The sequence below is a fragment of the Monodelphis domestica genome, chromosome 8 (assembly GCF_027887165.1).
Source record: "Monodelphis domestica isolate mMonDom1 chromosome 8, mMonDom1.pri, whole genome shotgun sequence".
NCBI lineage: Eukaryota > Metazoa > Chordata > Mammalia > Didelphimorphia > Didelphidae > Monodelphis > Monodelphis domestica.
The window spans coordinates 47057148-47073428 of record NC_077234.1 but is presented as its reverse complement, the minus strand read 5'-3'; the positions used below and the strand labels follow the sequence as shown (position 1 = coordinate 47073428).

At 39.0% G+C, this 16281-nt stretch overlaps 1 protein-coding gene across 1 annotated transcript in view; it reads left to right on the top strand.

Annotated features, from left to right (window-relative positions):
* The window catches only part of MED12L (mediator complex subunit 12L), a 625295-nt gene that overhangs the window by 97788 nt on the left and 511226 nt on the right, over positions 1-16281 (top strand). Inside the window, 1 exon segment of the mRNA XM_056807762.1 lies at positions 1378-1436. The gene's annotated coding sequence lies outside the window, so the exon portion shown is untranslated.

Sequence of the window (16281 nt, the reverse complement as noted above, 5' to 3'; positions counted from 1 at the left end):
GAAATAAGTCTTGATCAATGACACCAGTAAAACCCAGTGGCTGGTGGGAGGGAGAAGAGGGGAGGGAAAGAATATGAATCATGTAATTATAGAAAAATATTCTAAATTTATTAATTAAATAAAAATTTTCAATTCAGAAAAAAAGTAAATAAAATTAGGTTCTATGATAGTTTAAGACAAGAGTGCCATAGTTCCCACCAAGCCACAAAGCCCAGTGCAACAGAAACCAGATTAAATGTAATTGGAAAATGTTTAACAAAATAAAAATAGAATGCAACATAAGCAATATTATTTTGTATTTTTTAAAGAATGTGTGTGTGTGCAAATATCTGTGTCTAGCAGTCCCAAGCCAGGATCAGCGAGGTGCGTTTACATGTTGGCTTGGTAGCTAGACCTATCTTAACTTTTTAGCCTATCAGAAGACTAGAGGAGGAATTATAAGATTGTCCCAGCCGTCAGGGTTCCTTGGCAGATTTTTGTTCACCTGTCATTCAGCTGTTGGCCCAGTTTCTGATTGGCTGTCTGTGCAGTCACTGATCAAACTAACCATCTCTCCCTGACCAGCCAGGTCCACATCTCCTTTTTTCCTCTATGTTTTTGTCACAACTATTTTGTTGTTCATTTGTTTCACTCCTGTCTGACTCTTCGCAACCCCATTTGGGGTTTTCTTGGAAAAGAGACTGGAGTGGTTTGCCATTTCCTTCTCCAGTTCACTTTACAGATAAACTGAGGCACCTATCTATGAAATTATCTATAGTAATTTTCTTTGTAGTAGCAAAAAACAGGGAATAAAGTGGTCATCCATCTGCTGGAATAACTAAATAAAATATGGTGTATGTATGTAATGAAATATTATTGCATCATAAGAAATAGATATTGTCAGAGAAATATAGGATAACATGAAATGATGCATAGTGAAGTGAGAAGAAGCAAAAGAAGAATTTATACAATAAGAAACAACTTTATAAAGAAAAACATCTTTGAAAGGCTAGAGGTATTGAAGCTTTTTTTACTACATAGAGGAGAACAGAGGGAAAGTCATTAAGAAGCATAGAGAAGTAGGATAGTTTTGAAAGCTGGAAGTCAGATATATTCATATACATCTATATGTAAAAAGGGAAAAATCTGTACATAATAATCCCATAGTTTCATGAACAATCCTGTTTTCCTGTTGTATGGAAATGAACTTTTTATTTTGTGTCTATTAAGTTCAAAATAAAACTAAGAAAGAAAGAAGACTGAATGTAAAACATACAACTGATGCTTATTTGGATTAACAATATACTTTGTTATGAAAGAGGGTTCTGTGTGAAAGATGGGACAGGCAGAATTAGGAAATGACTATGATGTAAAGATTTTTTTTTTAATTTTTTAAAGGAAGGAGCCTGAACTGGGTGTTTGTCTAGATCTTCCATTAGGCATCTGTGTGACAGTGGGTAAGTTGCTTCACCTCATTTCTTTATTTTAATTCCTCAGCCGTACAATGAAAGAATTAGATAAAATGACCTCCAATTTCCTTCCCAGTGTAGATATGCCATGATGTAAGTAGTAGGTGCCATTGTAATGCATGAGGCATTGCCCTAGAAAGATGAACTGGAAAAGGGTTATGATAGAGGTCTGTTTGAGGGTACTGAGCATCTGGGAAGAGAGGAGACAAAAGGAAAGAGATAGACAGAAATGAGGCAATCACAGGCTTTATTTACTTAGCAGTTGGCCAGGGGCTGGCCCTGTTTATTTGTTTCATCTTAACAGATTAAGGCTACAAGGCAAAAATAAGGAAATAGTCAGGGATTTTATAAGTAGTGGAATTTTTCTGTTATTAGCAGCCAGATTTTTAATATGCTTTGATGAAGAGAAGGAGGAGGAAGATGAAAATAGTGGTAACAGTGCAAATGTGTATTTGAGCAAAGCAATATGGCATCTCATCAATGACTTTAAGTGTTGAAAGTATTGCAAATATTATCTCCATTCTACATAAGAGGCAACGGACGTCCAGAGTGATTCAGTATAACTATATATATATATATATGAACACACACATATATATATACATACAACTCATTATATATATTTATAACTATAATATAGTTTTCTTTTCTTTCTCCCTTAAATTTTGGAGTCTATATTTTAGAGCAATTAGATTTTAACTGAAGCAACTCTTTCTACATTGAAGTCAAGTAGTGCCTTCAAAACCTCTTTATTTAAATTCCATATTCAGAAGGGTATGGTTGCCCAACTGAGTAAACAGTGGTTAGCTTTTTGATTGTAATTTTTAAAGTAAAGGAATAGTTTTTTTTTCAAAAAGTAATGCAATTGAGTTTTTACATTAAATATATTTACTCCCTGTTAAACCAGAATTACATCATTAGTCTTCTTTCAAGACTTGGAGGCACCATCATGATGCTCTATGACACAGTGACCATTTGCTTATACAAAACAATTTCTTCCCCTTCCTCATGTGACACATTAGGGACTGAGGTGTTCGAGCCCAAATATGGTGGTTCTACCATCATCAATGATGAAAATAGTTGGTTATAGAAACACTGACAGAACTGTTCCATTTTTGTCTGTTTATTGTCCTCCTTCCAGTTTCATCTTGAAATGCTTTTGGAGTGATCTGGCTTAATTCAGTTTCATGCCAACCTTTCCACAGACTCAGTTTTCTTTCCACTTCTCATTGCTGTTTTTGTGAAACAATATTGCTCATATTCTTTCACCATCCTGCTCCATAAGATCTCGAAAATGAGGTTATATTCTAAATTGGTGTTGCCCTTGGCTGCCATATTGGTCCACTTGGCAAGGCAACCACTGTGCTTATTGCTGTGGATTATAAAAAAAGTTTTTGCTGTTAGAGAATAAAATAAAGCCTTATCAGAGTTCTTAACTTAGGGTCTGTGGATTTTATACCTTAAATTAACATTTTTAATTTACTCTTTAAAAATAAAAATATTTTAAAACATATTTTGCAACTGTATTTCAATATGATTACTTAATTGGTAATTCTATGCATAAATTCAGTGTCTGCATTTCTAAACATGTCTGAGATAGGCTCCATGGGCTTCAGCAGACTGTTAAAAGTCTCTCTCTCTCTCTCTCTCTCTCTCTCTCTCTCTCTCTCTCTCTCTCTCTCACACACACACACACACACACACACACACTAACAAGCTAAGAACCCCTCCCTGCCTTTAAGACTCTTCTCTAGGAATCTCCTATGCTTGTGTTAGTCCAAGTGGAAAAAGGAACTCCCTGTAGGTGATGAAGTCCTCTTAATGCTAATGAATGACATAGAAGTAACTGAATCAAGCCCCAGACTATTTTTCTTTAATGAGATCCACAGCCACTCAAACATTCAGCCTAACAATTTGCACAATGGATCAAGAATGCCTATTATTAAAACAAATTAAAATAAATTTAAAAAATAAAAAAGAATGCCTATTATCTAGATGACAAAAGACATTTGGATGGGTGGTTTAATGACTTCTTCCATAAGGATGTTTATTTTGGAAAGATATTGTAATCGTATAAGGAATATGATATTGCATGCCTTCTAAATGAGTGGGAGGAGGCTGGAGAGAAGAGAATTTGGAATTCAAAATGTTTTTTTAAATGAATGTTAAAAAATTTAAAAAACAGAAAGAAAAATCCCATCTATAGACAATTGAATAAGCCCAGAAATGAATAAGGAGAGAAGACTGGTGACCTTTGAAAACTGGTCTAGTATTTTTAATTGCCACAGTTGATCCTTAATGTAAAAACCCAAATTTTAACACCACTTTCAATGGTGCAATTTCTGAAGAATCAAAATTGATGCTGACCAAAATGGTGATGAAGGTTGTTATATATTACCAAGGGTGACTTTTGGGGAAAAAGACATACAAAAGATGGCACCCAGGAAAGACATGATGGGAAAAGAAGGTAGCAAGAGCAAGAGATGAACAGACTATTATATTGGCAACCACTGCATGCTAAAAGATATAGAGGATGGCCTCGAATGTACTTTCTGGGTTTTCTATGAAGGATTTATGAAGAGATGGAAATGAGTCGCATGGATTCAGATGGTATGGTTAGGGTGCAATCTCTTACCATTGAGGATGGCATCAACATTTAGATTATTGAAATAGGAAACAGTGTATTCTTAAAAATTTGGGAAAATGAAGCTCAATGATATATAACAACACCATATGAAACTGCTAGTGGTACCATTCTGTAGATTGATAAAATGAGGTATAAAATCATAGAATGAATGCCTCAGGATCAGACAGCCAATTAGTTATAAAGCTTCGGTGTAGCTGAATAAGCAGGTCATCTGCAGCCATTGTGGAGAGATGATGAGCTGATCCCAGAGCAGAACAGAAGGAAGATATGCCTTGGAATCAAGTGGCAAACTGAGCAATGATCAATGATCACAAGCAGCTGACTGCCACAAAAGCCCACTTAAAAAAAACCAAAACAACAAAACAACTTTTACCTTCTGTCTTAGAATCAATACTAAGTATTGGTTCCAAGGCAGAAAAGTCCCAAGGACTAGACACTTGGGGGTCAGTGACTTACCCAGGACCTTCTGTCTCCAGACCTGGTGGTGCTCTATCCACTGAACTGCCTAGCTACTCCTAAAAGACTACATTTTTAATCCCAGTAGTTTCTCAGGGCATTACGGAGCATTCTTGGAGTGTAATGATTTCAAAAGAATCCCAGTTGCAAATAATCCATGGAGCAATGAGATTGTGTGGGAGGCGTAGGCTGGATCACATTACTAATCATAGCATCATCGGGTTAGAGCTAGATGGGAATGCTGATGTAGATGAGAAGTGCCACAAAATAGATCATTAGGAAGCAGCCTGACTGGAAGAGGAAGTGGGCTATCCATTTAGCAAGAGCAAGAGCAGGTCCTCATAAAGTATTAGAATGAACTAGAGAAATGCCTCCAGCACATTGGGTCGATCCTTTGTGGAGGATGATGGTGAGACATTTAAATCCCAGATGAAAAATTATGGAGAGGCTGTGAACCTTACTGGCAGAAGTGATCTCGATGAAATCACAAAACCATCTAAGAAGAGACATTGATTAAATTGAGGTTACCTCATTGATCTCTCTAGTACTCTTCTATGGCTGGCACGCATCTTTAGTAGAAATTTGGATTTAGATGAAGTCAACATAGAAGACCTCCTCAGATATCCTGTTGTAGCTTGGTCCTGATCGTGAGTTCTCCAATGGCATAATGGGATGGTACATACTATATCTCTTCTGAGCAGCTTGATGGTGCAGTGGATAAAATGCCAGGACTAGAATGAGGAAGACTCATTTTCTTAAGTTCAAATCCAGTCACAGACACTTATTCACTATGTGACCCAGAGCATGTCATTTAACCTTGGTTGCCTCAGTTTACTCATCTGTAAAATGAGCTGGAGAAGGCGAACCATCTCAGTATCTTTTCCAAGAAAACCCCAAATGGGTCATGAAGAGTCAGACATGACTGAAACACGACTGAAAATGTCTCTTCCTATAAATTGGAAGCTTTAAGTTTAATCTTAGGCATGTTTATCACCAGAGGGTTGGCCATTGGGGGAATGATTTTTTTCTTTTGTAACAGAAGTTCATGAAACTATCTTCTAAGATGTCTAGGGAAAGAAGAGCTATGCCAATAAAATGACAGATATTGAAGTAAGTTGTTTGGGATTCCATCTTTACATATGATTGTACAGACATTTATTATTTAGGTTGTTGTGGTTCACTTGTTTTAGTTGTGTCTGGCTCTTCATGATGTAATTTGAGATTTTCTTTACAAAGATACAGTGGTTTGTAATTTCCTTCTCCAGCTCATTTTACAGAAGAGGAAACTGAGGCAAATAGGGTTACATGACTTACCCAGGGACATATAGATAGTATCTGAGGTCAGATTTGAACTTGAGCCTTTCTGATTCCAGGCCCAGAATTCTATCCACTATACCACCTAGCTACAATTTATTTATTTTTAAAACCCTTACCTTCCATCTTAAGATTGAGTTTAGGCAGAAGAGCTGTAAGGGCTAAGTAACTGGGGGTGAAGTGATTTTCCTAAGGTCACACAGCTAGGAAGTATTTGAGGTCAGATATTTGAATGTAGGATCTCCCACCTCTAGATCTAGTTTTCTATCCATTGATCCAATAGGTGCCCATTAGGTACAATTTATGGGGCACTGAAAATCATTCATTTGACCTAAGTAGCTCATGATACTGGGAAAGGTAGCATGCAAAATGTCTTTCTGTCCAGGTGGGTGGGCTACCTTTGGGTTGCTGTTGCCAAATATCACCCCCTGGATGTCCCATCATCATCTTACACTAAATTTATTCAAAACAGAACTCATCATCTTCCTGTTCCTCCTTCCAGATGACCTTTTTCTGTTGAGGGTACCACCATCTTTTCAGGTTAAAAATTTGGAGTCATCCTTGAGTTTTCCTTTACTCTCATTCCCTCTTCACCTTCAAAATGGCTGGAGTTGCTTTTCCCATTCTTTCTAAGCTTGGGAATCAGTTGGCTAAATGAGCCAGTGGGACACATTGGAGTTCCTCCTGAAGGATAATAATAGCAATGTACTGGGTTCACATCTCTCTAATGTGAAAGTCTGATGGATGCTGCTCTTCTTGACCCAGATGTTCATTTCCTTCAGAATACAATACCTCACAAAGTACTTCACTTCACTTTGAATTTTCCAAGTTTCCCAATATGCTTGTGTGACAGCTTAGTGCTGTCCCATAGAGCTCCCTGGAAACCTGCCACATTCATTTGAAGTTGAATTGTTCCATTGCATTACATAAGATGGAAATCTGGTCCAATTGGACTGGCAGCAAGATGGCCACAGCAGGCAAAGAAGAATAATAAATTCACAGCTTCCAAGATTACTTTCCATTCCCCAAACCTTTAAGTTTATACTAGCCAAAGTCTAAAAAGACTGTCTTTCTTCAAGATATGTATATGCATATTCCTTTCTTCCCAGGAATCCTAAATTCTATGATCCTGTGAGATTATGCTTCTTTATTTAGAAGTCAGGCATTTCTCTAAAGTGCTTATGGGGGAATAACAGAAGGAAAACTCACCAGATGAATGCAGAGCTTTAAAATGAGGCAAAGGAAGAAGAGAGTTGTTGTAAAACAAGATTATATGTTTGATTTAAGCCACACACAAAACTGTGGAGTGGGCTTTGCCTAAATCATGGAATCTAAAAATGTAATAGGCAAAGATTTACTTATAGCCAGGATAAAGTTGATAAACAGGACTAGACAATAAATGGGACAGATATCCCTTTTTTTCTTAAGAAAATATACAAACTTTTTTTCTTTCATTCATTCATTCTTTTAAACAAAATTTTATTAGTAGCTTTTGCTTTAAAATCACCCACATTTCCCAATATATCTCTCCTCTTCCCCTTCCTAGATAGCCATGCCTTATAACAAAAAAAGGAAAAAAGTACAACAAAACTAATCAACCCATTGAAGAAGTTTGACATTCTATGCAGTATTCCTCTACAAAGAAATGGGGGAATGTGCCTTCTGGTTTCTCTTCTTTGGAGTTAAGCTATGATTATTGGGCTTTCACAGCATTCACCTTCAGTTATTTTGATGTTCTTTCTATTTAAATTTCTGTAGTCATTGTATATATTGCTTTCCTGCCTCTGCTTACTTCACTTTGGATCAATATATCTTCTCATGCTTCTCCAAATCTTCATATTCCTTATTTCTTGCAACATGATGATATTCCATTCTATTCTCATGTTATAACTTGTTCAATCATTCCCAAGTTGGTGAGGATCTACTTTGTTTCCAGTTCTTTACTAATATACAAATGCTGTTATAAATATTTGGGCATATATGTTTCTTTTGTCATTGACCTCCTTGGGGCATATGATTTGCAATGAAATCTCTGGGATATTTTATATTGCTGTGATATTTTAGTCACTTTCTTAACACAATTTTAAATTGCTTTCCAGAATGGTTGGACTAACACAGCTTCACCAAGAGTGCATTAGTGTGCCAATTTTTCTATAACTCCTCCAACATTGACTGTTCCCATCTGTTGTCATTTTTTGAGAGTTATTCTTAAAAAAAAGAAGATGTACACTAATATTTCGCTTTAGTACAGGTTGGCAATCTCTCTTAACCCATCCCTTGTTCTAGGAAGATAATGTGTTCTCAGTGCATGTATTTGATTCAATATGTTTTGATAACCAATAGTTGAAAAGAATGTTAGATAAAAGATGGGAATACTGGGGAAAGAAGAGAGTTGAGGAAAAAGAATGTATTACTATATTGACTCTTGTAGGGATAAGCCACAGAGAAGCTGGAAGGGGTCACATCAACAAGATAGACTTGTGTTGGCAAACTTATGGCACACATGTCAGAATGTGTTGGAGGGTGATGATCCCTTCCCCCTCTCCATATGTGCCTGAGGACATTTTTCACATGACTCACCCCTCTGTCCAGTAACCCAAAGGGAACCCTTCCTCCTTCCCCTGTCTAGGTTAATGTGGCAGGGGGAGGGGGGCTCACATGCAGCATGAGGGTTACAGTTTGGGCACTTGGGCTCTATCTCATCTAGTCTTTACTTGAAAACCTACAGTGAGGGAAACAATGATCTCCCAAGGCAGGCTATTTCTATTTTTTGGTAACTCTATTAGTTGAAAGTTTTTCCTACCCACAGGACAAAATCTTTCTACCCAGTACACCTACCTTTCCCTTCTTCTTCTGCCTGCTATGGTCAAGGAAAACAGAATAAATCCTCACATGTCTCAAAGGAATGACTTTTGAAAGTGTGGTGTTTGGAGTCAGGAAGTGCCTAGGCATGGAGTGACTATCTAGGAAGATAAGAATAATCACCATGCAATGTGAAACTAGAGCTTTCAGATCTTTGCTTTTCTATTTAGAACCTTTTACCTAAAGTAAAGTATCCCCTGTAACAGAGGTCCTGGATCCCTGTTCTTCCTCCTAGAATTTGTTCATTTTCCACTTCTGAGCCCACTTAAACCCTGTGTATAGGCTCAGTCCTCTTCTAAACCCAGGGAACATTTTGTTCCTAGGAAAGGAAAATAGAGGATCTCTAATTTGGACAACTCAACATCAAACCAACCTTATACTTACTCTACTTTGACCTTGAACCTTGCCTTTTCTCTATATTCATGCCTTCCTCTTTAGTGCCCTGTCAGATATTCTGTTTCCCTTTGATTGAACTCCCTATCTCACTATATTTTTTGTACTTGACAGTCCTCCTGGAAATTGAAGTCTTGGGCTGGACCCCAGGCTCTTTGGTCAGTTCCATAGGACCTACTCTTTGATCTAGGGACTGGATTTAATTAGGCACAAACTGATATTCAGATTGATTTAGGGTTTCTGTTGGAAAATCAAGTTTAGAATGGAAATTTTCAACATTTCTTTTGTTTTGGTATCATAGACTTGACAGTCTAATGAAGCCTACAGACTCCTCAGAATATTTTTCTAAAATACACAAAACAAAATTCATAGGGTGACAAAGGAAATCAATTATATTGGAATGGTTAAATGCATAGGTGTGTGTGTGTGTGTGTGTGTGTGTGTGTGTGTGTATATACATGTGTATAAACACTCAAATATACAAATACACACAAGTTTATGAATTCCAGGTTAAGAACTTATGCCTTATAGGACTGAAGCAGTGAGAAGTTGGGAATAGATGTATAGATTTAAGCCAGGCAGACCAGTGCCACATTAGGAGGGAGGGAAGTCAGTGGGGGGTGCTGGGGAGTATACTATTTGTTTAACTCAATTTGAGTCACCAAATCTTGGATTTTTCATGTTGATGGGCATCAAGATGTTGGTATGGCCATTCTTGCATCCATCATATTCCATCCTGGCTCAGCTGTTTCAGTAAAGCTGTAGAATCAGACACCATCCCTTTCCAAAAACATTTCCCTTAATTGTCAAGCCATGAGTTGGAGGGATGTCATAGATGGAATTCCTCTACCAATTCTAGGGGTTGCACATTGGACGTTGGCTCTCATATCCTCTCCTTGGCCCCAATCCCAAGTCCATGGGCTACTGCAGCTGACTGCATTGCTTTCACAAACTAAAGCTATCCTGAGCGAATGTATTCTTCATAACTATCCACAACTACTGATAGGTGATAAAAACATAGATATGGATGTAGGTTTAGTTATAGATCGGTTAGAATGAGACAAATCTAGGATAATAACAAAGATCTATGGAATTTCAAGATGAAAGAATGGGCATATTGAGCCTCAAGACTGGATCATCCCAACTGTGGCTACAGTTGAAGGTGGGAAATGTGGGGAGATGGGAAAACATATCTGCTTAATAACCACATCCACTGGGGTTGATTCATCAGATGGACACAGCCAAACCCTCCAAGAATGAACATACTAGGACAAAGAGATATTCCTTGCCAGAGTCCTGATGTAGGGTCCTAAGAGGAGCTGACATATTCTGCCACAGCACTTTTAAGTTTGCAGTGGTTTGACATTTTGGCTCTAAGATGTGTGGTTGGCCCAAGGGATTGGGGAGGATAATGGAGAATCACATGTTTAATAGAAGGTGATTCGCCATAAATTAGGAGTCATCTAGAAGCTGTAATTAAGGGAATAGAAAGGGTAGAAGGTTCAACCATGGTTTAAATTGCAAGGGCACTACCTACCCAGTGAAAGGAGCTGGGAGGCTCTTTGTATGGGTAGAGACAAGAGAAAGTGATGCCAGTCTTTGCTCCCCTTAAATGAGAAGTTTGCCATCTGCAGGAGAGGAGCTGTCCCTTTGCTTAGGGTTAGTCTGTTCTTACTGCTCTGTGGTCTCTGAAGCCCCCTGCTGGGGGGCTTAGGGAATGGCCAGTGGCTCGGCCATTGTCAGGGTCAGGCAGCCCAGGCTACCTGAGCCAGACAGCATCACCCACAGGTGCCCGCGGGTTCTCACAGTCCTCCGGGCTGGGAGGTAGAGGGCCAAAATTGACTGATACCCTCCTGGGGAGGGAAGGGCATACTCATGACCTAATCAAGTCTCAACCCCAAAGGCTGCTCCAGCTGGGTGTCTGGGGTTTCTCTCCAGTGTCTTAACTACAATGGAGTTAAGTGGGTCCAGGAAACCACTTGTAGGAGCAAACATTTAAGCTATGAAAGTCAGTGATCACAAATCGAGCGCCAGAGAGTATCAGGGAAGCGAGTAGCAGTTGTCGGATTCAATCTGTCTTTCCAGTGACCCGGACTTCTCTGACATTCCATCTGCCTGTTCAGACTTTCTCCCATCATTTACTATTTTTTAAAACCCTTAACTTCTGTCTTAGAGTCAATACTAGGTTATTGGTTCCAAGGCAGAAGATCTTCAAGGACTAGGCAACTGGACTCCAATGACTTGCCCAGGATCACAAAGGAAAAAAGTGTCTGAGGTCAAATTTGAACCCAGGACCTCCCATTTCCAAGCCTGACTCTATCCACTGATCCAGCTTGCTGTACCTCCCTCCTCCCCAATGTTTACTCTTAGGAAGATCATCTGGAAACACTTGCTCATTCCTGACAGATTTTTCTAGTTTCTGCCCCATCTGACACCAATAAACCCAAGAAACAAATAAACTTATAGTCGCTTTGCAAGATCAATAATAATAAATTCTAACTGAACCCTGCTGCTAAGTAACCAAATTCTACTAGGACATTTAGTCTTCCAGTCAATAACTATTTATTAAGTGCCTACTATGTGCCAGGCAGGAAAGGCAAAAGAGAGTTCCTGCTCTCAAGGATCTCACAGTCCAATGAGGGAGACTACATGAAAACCAACAAAGTACAAATGAGTTTTGCCCAGGATAAATTGGAAATAATCAATGAAGGGAAGGAATCCAGGATTAGGAAAGGCTTCCTAGGGAAGGCGAGATTTTAGCTGGGTTTTAAAGGAGGCTAGGGAAGCCAGAAGGTGGAGATTAAGACAGAGAGCATTGCAGGTATGAGGAGAGTCAATAAGAGTGCCCAGAGCCAGAGATGATGGACTGCTTACAGTACTGTCCATATAACTAACCTCTCCATGTGATACCATCCTTCCTGCTATAATGTCTTCATGGCACCAGTTAAGAATGTTAAATAATATTAAGTCTTTTTTTAACATCATGGAAGCATAAGACATGTGAGGGTCTTATAGTCATCGACTTAGAGCTAAAAGGATCTTAGTAGTCATGAAGTCCAACATCTCCATTCTACAGATAAGGAAATAGAGACACAAAGAGGCTAGTGATTTTCCCAGGGTCCTAGAGGTAGTAAGTGTCTGAGACAGGAACCCAGGGTCTTCCTGACTCTAAGGTGTGGGTTCTATCTGCTACATCATTGTTGAATGTCCTAGGGAATAGTTAATACAAAAAATGGGGAGAGAAAAAAGGGGGGGGAAATATCAACATGTATACATATATACATGTGTGTTATTTCATGTGTATATATGAATGAAATATATAGAATATTTATAGCTGTATACTCATCTATACCCACACATATACACACAAAGTAGAATCTTTAGAATGCATTGGTAGGTCCAGAACACTGCAATTATGGTCTCAAGCCCAAGAGCATGGTTATTTTTGAAGGTGAAGATTTCCCTTGATGTTTCAAGAAGTCACTGTGTTGGAGATTCTCTCTCTTTTTACTTTTATTTAATTGATTAATTAAGAAATTTTTTCCACAGTTACAAGATTTATGTTCTTTCCCTCCCCTTCTCCCACACCCCCTCCTGTAGCTGATGTGCAATTCCACTGGGTTTTACATGTCATTGATCAAGACCCATTTCCATATAGTTGATATTTTCACCAGGGTGATTGGTTAGAGTCTACATCCCCAATAATATCCCCATCAACCTATGTGATCAAGCAGTTGTTTTTCTTCTGCATTTCTGCTCCCACTGTTCTCATAAGTACCTCAGAATTGTCCTGGATCGTTGCATTGCTGCTAGTAGAGAAGTCCATTCATTACATTCAATCATACCACAGTGTATCAGTCTCTGTGTACAATGTTTTCCTGATTCTGCTCCTCTCGCTCTGCATCACTTCCTGGAGGTTGTTCCAGTTTCCATGGAATTCTTCCACTTTATTATTCCTTTGAGCACAATAGTATTCCATCACCAACATATACCACAATTTGTTCAGCCATTCCCCAATCAAAGGGCATCCCCTCATTTTCCAATTTTTGGCCACCACAAAGAGCGCAGCTATGAATATTCTTGTACAAGTCTTTTTCCTAATTATCTCTTTGGGGTACAAACCCAGCAGTGCTATGGCTGGATCAAAGGGCAGACAGTCTTTTAGTGCCCTTTGGGCATAGTTCCAAATTGCCTTCCAGAATGGTTGGATCAATTCACAACTCCACTAGCAATGCATTAATGTCCCGATTTTGCCACATGGAAATTCTCCTTTTAAGCAACCAAATCCAAGCCAGGGAGTACCCTCTTGAGTCCTTTCTTAGGCTAAAGAAGAGGTCTTATTTAGGTTGATGTAGGTTGTGTCTGGCAGAAAGAAGGATTTCCTAGACACCAACATATTTACAGTAGCACCTTTTTTTGTGATAACAAAGAACTGAAAATAAAGTTGATACCCTTTCTTTGGAGAACTGCTAAATAAATTTTGGTACCCAGATGCAATGGAGTATCATTGAACGCCATTAACTGAGAGAAGCAAGAGAAAACTCGGGTGAACCCATGCTGAGTAAGGTAAGAAGGACCAGGAGAATAATAAACACAATGGCAAGAGCCATGTTACTGGAAAGAGCAGTAACCATAACTACAAAAAGAAAAACGATCGCTAATGACCAAATTTGACATCAGAAAATACCTGAGAAAATGGACCTCCTCTCCCTCTTTGTAGGAGATGGGGATATCACATTCACCCTCCAACAGGCTTGAGTAATGGTTTATTTTTGCCCTTTTTCCTGTTTTTAAAATCACTGTTAAAAGGAAAGCTTGTTGGGTAAGGATAGAGGAAAGGAGGGTGAAGAATATATTTAGAACTTACAGTGATGTAAAACCAAAGTATATCAGTAATAATAAGATTTTTAAAAAAGAGGGACCTTGAGGAAAAGGGGAAGGTATTTTTAAAAATCTTCTATGGTGTTTATTAGTCTCAGCTAAGCTTCTCTAAAACCTTCTCCTTTCTATCCCTGGATCACAGCTGTCTATTCTCCAAGTCCTTTCATATTTTGATGAATTCTATAGAATGTTTTAGCATTGGCCCTTGGACATTTCTCTTTCATCTTCAAACAACATCTGGGTTATTTTTAAAAATAAAGGCTCACTTTCCTATGGAATTCTGAGGTTTTGCAGTGTGTATCTAAAGTCGGTGTTTACATTTTTGTCAACATAGGTGGACGCTATTAATTAATCAGTATGATATTTGAAGATGAATAGAAACTGAAAAGTCTCAAAGATAAGAATTTTCTCAAGATCTTATGTGCTAGCCAAGGTACCCTTTCTTCAAATATGAAGATTCTAAAATAACTGCCTCATAAGCCATAGCTCACGAGCCCCCACCAACGTGTTTGCTATATTCATCTTCCAGCTTCATCTACAAATGATCTCTGTGATGTTTGTTATTCCCACTGAATATTATGTCTCCACTTGGGGGCATTGTACCATGGGTCCCCATTGGTCTCCTGGTGCCTGCTCATCTCAGTTGGGCATTGCTCTACTAATCTCTTGGTGGTCTTGGATGTTGAGTATTATAATGTCTGCTAGGCATTGTTCTGTTGGCCACAAATGGTCTTGTGGTAGCTATTGGCCATAAAGTCCTCTTCTTCTTTTCTCCTCCTCCTCCTCCTCCTCCTCCTCCTCCTCCTCCTCCTCCTCCTCCTCCTCCTCCTCCTCCTCCTCCTCCTCCTCCCCCTCCTCCTCCCCCTCCCCCTTCTCTCCCCCTCCTCCTCCCCCTCCCCCTTCTCTCCCCCTCCCCCTCCCCCTTCCCCTCCCCCTCCCCCTTTCCCCCTCCTCTTCCCCCTCCCCCTCCTCCTCCTCCTCCTCCTGTCTTGGTGTCAGTTCTAAGACAAAAAAGTGGCAAGGGTGAGGCAATCAGGATTAAATTACTTTTAAAAATCACATAGCCAAGAAGTGTCTGAGGCTAGATTTGAACTCAGGGGCTTCTGACTCCAGGATTGTTGTACATCTATTGTGCTACCTAGATGTCCCTGCTACTGTTTCTTCTTTTTCTAAACCCTTACCTTCTATAATTAAAATTAATATTAAGTAGCATTTCCAATGCAGAAGAGTGGTAATGACTAGACTTGCTCAGGGTCTGTGTGAACCTGGAACCTCCCATCTCCAGACCTGGCTCTCTATCCCCTGAGCCACCCAGCTGTCCCCTTCCCCAACTGTTTCTTCTTAATATCAGCTTTTAGGCTTCATGTCTTGAAGACTACATGTCATTCATCTCACTCAGCTCTCTAGTCTATTAGGGTAGAGGTATCAAACATGCAGTCCTTGGGCCACATATGGCCTCTAGCACTCCTAAGTGCTACCTAAGCCAGAATAAAATAGAATTGGTAATTATTTAACAAAATAAATAAAAAAACAGTGCTATATTTTGAAACTAAGTCAACATGTGGTACACAGGGATCCTTACGTATTTTAATTTGATACCACTGTGCTAGAATATAGTGTCAGGTACCTCTTTCTAATGGGAACAAGATGACAAATCATAGTCATCATGTCAAGCATACATCAGAGAAAGTGTTCCTAGGTTAATATTAATGGTTGTTTTTTCAAACCCTAGGTCTAGTGAGAAATTGAAGTCCTCTGTTCCAGAGAACCACATGACTTAGTGCTAGGTCTTCTTAAGATGTTTTCTGGTTCAGCTCTCAAATAAATTTGGGCAAAAAAGAAAAAGAGTAAGATAAGGAGGCAAAGTGGTTTCCACCCACCAGAGCAGACTCTGATTAGGGACTATAAAAGTAAAAGAGAAGGAATTGAAAAGTGGAACTATCAAAAACCATAATCTCCAAATAGGGTTAAAATCACTAAATTCTAAGTACTAACCTAGGCGCTTTCTTTCTCCTTCTTTTTGTCTACATTCATCTTTTCCTGCCTATCCTTTCTCCATTCCAATTTAGAAACATAAGATCACAGATTTAGATATGGAAGATATCCTAGACACCATCTAGTCCAAGTCCATCAATCTATAAAAATGTTAAGAACCAGACAAATTAAATGACTTGCCCTAAGTTTCCTCCTTTTCTCTCCTTATTCCTGCTTTATCGTTTTCCATCTCCTCTTCCTTCCTTCCTTCCTTTCTCCCTCCCTCCCTCCCTCTCTCTCTCTTTC